This window comes from Egretta garzetta, unplaced genomic scaffold (assembly GCF_000687185.1).
Source record: "Egretta garzetta isolate BGI_Z169 unplaced genomic scaffold, ASM68718v1 scaffold543, whole genome shotgun sequence".
Lineage (NCBI taxonomy): Eukaryota > Metazoa > Chordata > Aves > Pelecaniformes > Ardeidae > Egretta > Egretta garzetta.
In genome coordinates, this window is record NW_009259110.1 from 1,079,119 (window position 1) to 1,086,917 (window position 7,799).

The window sequence follows — 7,799 nt, forward strand, 5'->3', positions numbered from 1 at the left end:
AAGACCTTTTGAAAATGTAAGTGCTTCTTGTTCCCATGGGCACCTTTAGCCAATGCCAGTAACACCTTTCACTCTCCCATTCAGACCTACAGTTCTTCTTCCTGAATAATTTCAGCAAACCTGCAGGGACTAGCACCTGTATTTAGTGCACTCTCTTGTTCATTCTTACACTGTCATATTTGGTCTGTTCATCATGTTCTTATATTCAAAATATGTTTATCAAAAGTAAAGCACAAAGAAAAACAAATGCAAAAAAAAAATAAAAAGAGGCAGAGAGAGAGAATGAATAGGTTTGGATGTTCTTCTCGCTATAGGATATATGCATCTTCATTTACTATAGGAAGTAAGAAAACAGAAAACCCTTAAACATGAAAGGTATAATTATTATTTTTACTGCTATTAATAATATTATTATTCACCACACATAATGTTATAGGGAAAAACACAATTTCTGAGAGGGACCTAAGATCATCGCAACAGTGAAAATGCACTTAAAAATTTTTAAAAAATATTTCAGTGGTTTAGAGGTATCCATCGACCTAGCTATTTGAAGAATGTTTCCAGGAAAGGATCATCTTTTCATTCATACACTTATTTTTCTACAACCATCATTTTCACCACATGCTAGAGAATTAATACTATGCTTGTATTTTGAGTAGATCCTGTTTCTCAATATTATCTTACCAAATTAACTAAAACAGAGAAAAGTCCACAATAAAGACACTTGATAAAATAACCTTTATAACCACAGCAACTAATTTTGAAACATTTGCTTCCTGAATTGTAACAGTGCAAAAAAGTCTTATACTGCTTTTATGCTTTCATTTTCTCCATTTGTACCCAGTCTAAGTTCTGACACTTCTCTTTAAAAGTCCATATTGCTCGCGGAATGCCCAGTACACAATACTGCCAACTTTGTTGTGCCATATTTATCCTGGGCAACTTGATACATCCACTTACAATATGACTAATAGTCTCTGGGGTCTAGCCACATATTCTACATCCTGCACTTAAATCTTTCCTACCATCTGTCTTCCCTTTAAGATATCTCATGTGAATAGATTGTAACTGCGTGTCCATAATTAAATTATATTTTTCCCTTTTCAAATCCTCCTGTGAAAAACCACTTACAGTTTGGCACTTTCTTTTCATAAACCAGATTTTTTCTGAAACACTTTCCACTGTATTTTCTCATCCATTGCTAGCATTTATCTCTCATTGTGATCATCTTAATGACTTCAATAATGACTACAACCCTGGAGTATTGTATTCCTCATTTATATTTCAAGCTTGACCCAAGAACCAGTTATTTACTATTATGGTAGCAGCAATAACTGTCAGGATATTTTTGTTGTTGTTACATTTTTGTTTCCTGAGCCCTCTATTACTTTATGATGTTTCTATTATAGTTATTATGTACTATAGCAATTTCTAAAGGCATCGGCTGAAATAGGAGTCCCATCCAAAAGCAACCATTAGGATGAAATCCCCAAGTCAAAGAGCTAGCAATTTGAAAAGACAAAAATAAAATCCAAGTTAGGGAAATAGGTGGAAAAAGCGTGTGGGATACATCTGACTTAACTGATACCCTCCAAAAAATAATAGTTGTCCTTTAAAAATTAATTGTCATGTCTTGGCTAACCACCTCGTAATTTATTTTGTACCATTTCAAGGGTTTGATTTAGTTCTCACGTGCATTTAATTATCTGCAGTGCAGGTGTATATAACTGAGCTACCTTTAGGATTCAACTCCTCTGCCTATTCACAGACACGCAGTGTCATTTGTGGTATCTTAAAGTACTTTGCCTGGGCACCAGCTGACCATATGTCCTACAAGCCTTGAGTCTTTTCTGTCAGCCCCATGCAGACAGCTCAGATACCAAGGTAATTCAGATTTCTTATGTGGGCCAAGTGAAACAAGTCACCAGCCTCTCAGTGTAGATCCAGAGTTCAATTCAGTTGTTCCCACATGAGTGTCTTCCCCTATTTGAGATGCCCTAACATAATCCAGCTAGTCTTCAGCTGCCACTACAGAAATACATGAGTGTGGCCTAAGCCTTATGTTGTATCTACCAGCCTCATGCACACATCTCAGATACTCCAGGACACCTCTTAGGGCACTACTGGCTTGTGCTAGGGCAGTTCATTCAAGCCCATCAAGCTAGGAGAGACAAATACCACCTACACTCTAGGTTGCATAGTGATCCAGAAAATGAGTCACATTTCCTAATTTTTTCCATCAGACTATACTGCTTCTTAATTTCTTTATAGTTGCTCTGCATTACATTTTCCACTGGTCTCCAAAGTTTTCATGGTGGCTTCCCAGCCCATCTTTACTATTTGAACCCTCATCTAAAGGAAAAAGAACCATAACCTTCCCGTTCTTTTGTTTTCCTCAAGTCACATTTTAATGCACCTTGCTTGCTAAGCTTCCAAATTTCAAGAGAGTTGCAGTTGATTCAGGAATGATAAAGTGACACAAACCAAGCACGACAACCCATGCTTAGACATGCTATGTGACCAAAGCCTGAGGGGTCTGTCTGAACAGTCATGATATCAATAAAAATCATTAATAGCTAAGAGAATTTGTTCCACTGACTTAGTTGGAAACTATCTGAGGAGGATCTATCTTGCTACCTGATGGAAAGGGAGAAGGCTGGAGAAGGAGTTCTGATGGCACCAGTTTTCTATGGAGCAAATGCTAGAGCACTTTGTGCCACTGATACCACTAAAACAATAGCATTTAAAGTAGTCATTAATTTAGAATCAACTCAGCATCTTCTACAATGGGCTGTTTCTGTCCATTCTTTCCCCTGCTACAAATTTTCCATCTTAGCCTTCAAGTGCTTTTTGCAGGAGACCGCTACTTCCTTCAGGGCAATTTCTGCTGACTTTGTTCCTCTCACATAACTGAAGAATATATTTGAGAAGTATACACAAAAATTGATTCAGAAACTTCAGCTGATAAATTAAACCATGCAGCACGGCAACATGTCAATTGACCTGGTAATTAATCTTGGAGAAGTAGTAGTGATGGATCTCATTTATATTTCTCCACCTATAAGATAATATCATAAAAGTTTCTGAAACTCTCAGACAATTATGTTGAATACCATCTTCTGTTACAAGTTAACCCATTAAGATACCATTGCTAAACATAGTCATAATGAATGTAATGTAATATAATACATTACTTGTAACAGTTTTTAGTCCACATTTTTTCCAGTGCTAATATTCTTCTGTCTGGGAAAAACTGATGACAATAAAATGGATTCTTGTGATTTTGATTGGCCATGTCCATACTCCTAATACAGTTTAAACAGATTATACATTTTAAACATGTTATACAAATATCTGGGTGATCTCAGGGCAACCGTAGTTTACCAACAAGAACCATGAACTACTCACATTCTGACTTGTTCCCAGATATCAAAAAAAAGGTACTTATGCAGCAGCCAGCTCAGAAATCTTACCCATTGCCTGGAAATTTCTGTACCATAAATCACAAAGAATTCCCACAAATTTGAACTGAACAAACACATGGCATAAAATTCAACCACAGAAGTTGTCCTACTTCACGTATATACACCTATGGAAACTTTTCTAAATACAAAAGGATCTACTTGCTGAAGTCCATAATCATATAAGAATGCTCACTTTCCATCACATGTAGCCAAAATGTAGCCAAACCCGCTCTGACTGATCCAAACTAATCCTGACTAGTCCAAGTAGTTTATACTACTACACTAAAATCTCGAACAAAATCCTGCTTTGTTTTGCAGCTGATCAAGCCACTGACAAAAATACATAGAGGATGCCCCTTTACTCAGAGCTACTTGTCTTTGGGAGACTTTCATATTTGGGAGACCTACAAAACTTCTCATGGGTAAAGGAAGCTAGAGATCATTCTGTTGGGAAGGAAGAGCATTTTGCAGCTTCTTGCTGCCCTAACTTTCTCCCTAATGAGTTTTGCCAACAGCTTAAGAAAGTGTGAAATGTTCACCTTTTGTAGTTAATGGCTGTTCTACCAGAGAAAAGTCTAGTACACAAAGCCTTTTCTTTTCCATCAGATAAAATCTGACCCCGCTCTTGCTAAAAAAAAAAACCCAGTTTACATCACCTTAGTTTGCAAGCAGATCTGAAACACTGTATTTTCAATGCAACTGCACTAAAGTTATAAAATAACCTGGCACAACCAATAAATTTAATAAAGCAATATAACTCATTTCTGTGTAGTTCCAAGAGTACACTTCTGCTCAAAATGATACATATCACCTATGGTTATTAATTTAAAATTGTATCAGGTTGCTCACAGAGTTCCATTCAGCCTTCTGCAATGGCAAGCAAGAGGCCACCATGCATAGAGGCATATATTTCTATGGCAACAGTTGAAATGCTAGGCTATTCTTAGTTAAAGTGTTTGCAAAAAAAAAAATATATATTTTTTTTTTACTAACTAAACAAGTTATCTGTTCCTTTCCTGTCTGTTCTTTCTGAAACAACAGAAATCTCTTTACTGTGGTGATTCAGAAGTGATAAGTAACTTAATATGATATATATTATGCCTGAACTTACAAGATTCTTCTGAAGTGAGCAGAAAAAAATGCACGTTTTGACTCAACATGGATATTACATAGGCTTCCAATGTTAGAAATATTATCACGACAATTAGGTTTTTTCAAAATGAATACAACATTTAGTTTTTTATTATTGTTAATGCCATACAGCTAAACATGTTTAACATGTTTGCACTTCATTCTCCTTCAATATAACCTCAATCATCCCTTCTCTTTCTCTTATTTTTCTCTCTGCTTGCGTGTTTTGTTTTGATAAAAATAACCTTGGAAGTGCTAAAAATGCAAATAAGAAAACCATCCTAATTCAAAGCCTAGAAATTATTATATCATCTCAGAGAATTAGGTGATCTATCTGTCTTAAGGGTGAGTGTCTGCAAGATAGAAGAAAGAATCATGTGAATGTTAAGATCAGAAAATGACACAGAAAGAGAATGGGTCATTTTGTTATTTTCCTCCCACCCCAACCTAGAAACAGAGTGATAAATGCATACCTTCAACATTTCAATTGAACTGGCATTTCTATTTAAGTGTTTGCTAATGAATTAGCACTTTAAGGAAAGTAAATGATAAAAGTTACAAGTTTGTGCTACTTCTTAATGATGACGAATCAAAATGACATACATTTAGCATTACATTCTCTGGAATTCATGCATGTCTGATCTCAGTTAGTGATTTGACATCTTTAATTTGCTATATCTTTCATCTTAACTTCCATAACAGTGCTTGTAATGTAACTCTGATTTTTTAGCACGGGATGTATCCTTAATCCTCTCAGTTCTTTAATTTTATCATCACGGTATCGTGGGTAAGGCAGCAAGACTTGGGTAGTCATCAAGGGGTGCACTGGCTTATTCTTAAGTGGTGGGGGGTTTTTGACCATGCCTAAGCTAAAATTGATGGCCTACTGAGGACAGAAGTACTGGCTCACATGTAAATGCATTTTATTTTTCTTCTCAGTCTGGTAGATTGCACAATGCGCAATGGCAAACTAGTGCCTCTACTGCCATCACTTTGTCTTACACAGAAAGTCCTGGCAGAACAATCAGTCTAACAAAGAAGAAAGGGGGAATAAATAAGGGCCCTCGAAATAGGCGCAGTTTGTTTAGTTAAGCAGGACATCCCATTTTCACAGCTACACAACCAAACTTCAAGGAATTTTCTAGGAGACTGCAGAGCTTTCCACAGTGATAAAGGATTCTGGAGGAATGATCTATTCCCCACGTTTAATACTTCATGAACACCCAGGATCAGGCTTCTGCCTCGTTTTCAAGAGTGTATCTATCGTGGTGTGTGTGTATGTATGTCTGTTTTCTCCTTGCACATCCCAAAGGTGGACATTTTCTATAAAGCAAACCGAATCAGTATTTGAAGTTTAGCAAGTCCCTTACGGTGTTTTACTCTTTAAAAGGATTCTCTGCCTGGAGAAAGCCAGAAGCAACGTGACTGAAATTCTCCATATCTCCACTGGGACTTGAGCTGTGAGTTACAAGTGATCTGCAGGGGCTTTCGCCTTTACAGGTTTTACTGAGTTTAGGGGCACTTTCCCTTACAGGAACGGGATAAAATACGAGCTGCCTGAAGTCCAGCTGCAGCGCTGCACCGTGGCGGGTTTTTTTTCAGCATTTAATATCAAAGGGTGCAGCTACCCAGAGCAGGGATGGGAAAGTCCCTTCGCTAATTAGTTTTCCCACTTGCAGCAGCTGCCGGGAGCCCAGCCGTCCGCAGCAGCCCCGCCTCGCCGGCAGCCCGGCAAGCTGCCTGCGGGCCTGAAGTGCTGACCGGTGAAATCCGGCTCCGGCTTAATGAGACCGAGCTAGGCAGAGTCAATTAAATCAAATTCCCACTAACATCCCTAATATATCTGCAGTGTGTGCAGCAGAGGCGGCGGCAGCAGCGAGATTCACAGTATTAATAAAGAGATCCACTGCCGCATTAAAAAAAAAAAAAAAAAAAAAAAAAGAAAAGGAGGCACGGGAGAGGGGAGGAGGCAGGAAACTTCTGTGTGTTATTTACATTGGGGAAGGGTGAGGGAAGGGTATTTGCGCCTCTGCGTGTGAATGAATGAGAGAGAGGAAGGGAGGGAAAGGGAGAGGGAGAGAAACACACACAGAGGGCACTGAAAGGAGTCTCTGTCCCCTAAACCCAAATAACCCACTTGCAAGAACTGATGCTAGAAAAATGGTAAGGACCCGGAGTTGAAAACATTTTCACTTTAATACTGAAAAAATATGCCATTATAAAATCCTCGAATAGAATTAGTAAGTTTCACTTGCTTCCTCAGTTCTGGTTTCCTCAAGTTATAGTAAGATTTACAACAGCACAGAATTTTCTACCATTAAACTTTGCAGCCTAAGCACTAGAGTGACATTAATTGGTCATGCTTAACTGCCTTGGACTTTTTTTTTTTTTGAATGTTTACACTGTTACCATAATAGAAATCAAGGGTACTAATTTTTACATTCAGATGGAAAGGCAATACTGAATATGTATATCGAAAAAGAAGAGAGAGAAAACAAAACCAAAGCCTCCCCTCCCCTCCCCCCCGAAAAACGAAACACAACCCATCATCAACAAAGCAAATCTCTCCCAGCAAAGTAATTCCCGCCTCAAAAAAAAAGAAAAAAAAAATTCCAATGAGAATATTCATGCAACTATGTCTTAAATAAAACCTTTACAATTTTTTCCACAGTAAAAGTACGATCTCTACTGCCTATTGATCACACAAAAATGGCGAAATGGCACTTTTTATTATTATACTGTATTTCGTATATAGAAGGTTTGATACGAAGGGACTTATCAGGTAAGAGGGACGATGGTGTGAACTAGACGCTGCTTCCAGTTGGGGGCTGGAGCGTCCCTGGGGTGCGTTGTATCCATGCGAGCCATGCATTTTTTTTTTTTTTTTTTTTTTTTTTTGTCCATTTGTCTGTTTCGGAGTCGGAGTCATTTATTTACATTACATTCATGCCTTCGTGCAACTTTCCACTCCTGCTTTGCTGCCAGGAGGAGGCTGACACCAGCCTTTCCTCCGCCCCCCTCCTCTTCCCGGCCTCTCAGAGAGGGGTCGGTCCAAAAAGGGAAGAGGGCAAAAAAGCAAAACAAACCCCAACACAATAGAACAAAAGCCCAACAAAACCAGGAGCCGTGTATCGCCCTGCCGAAGCCGAAGCAAAGCGCGTCCTCGCTGCTTGTCTGTCTCAGCCCCGGTAGCCCACGGGCGGG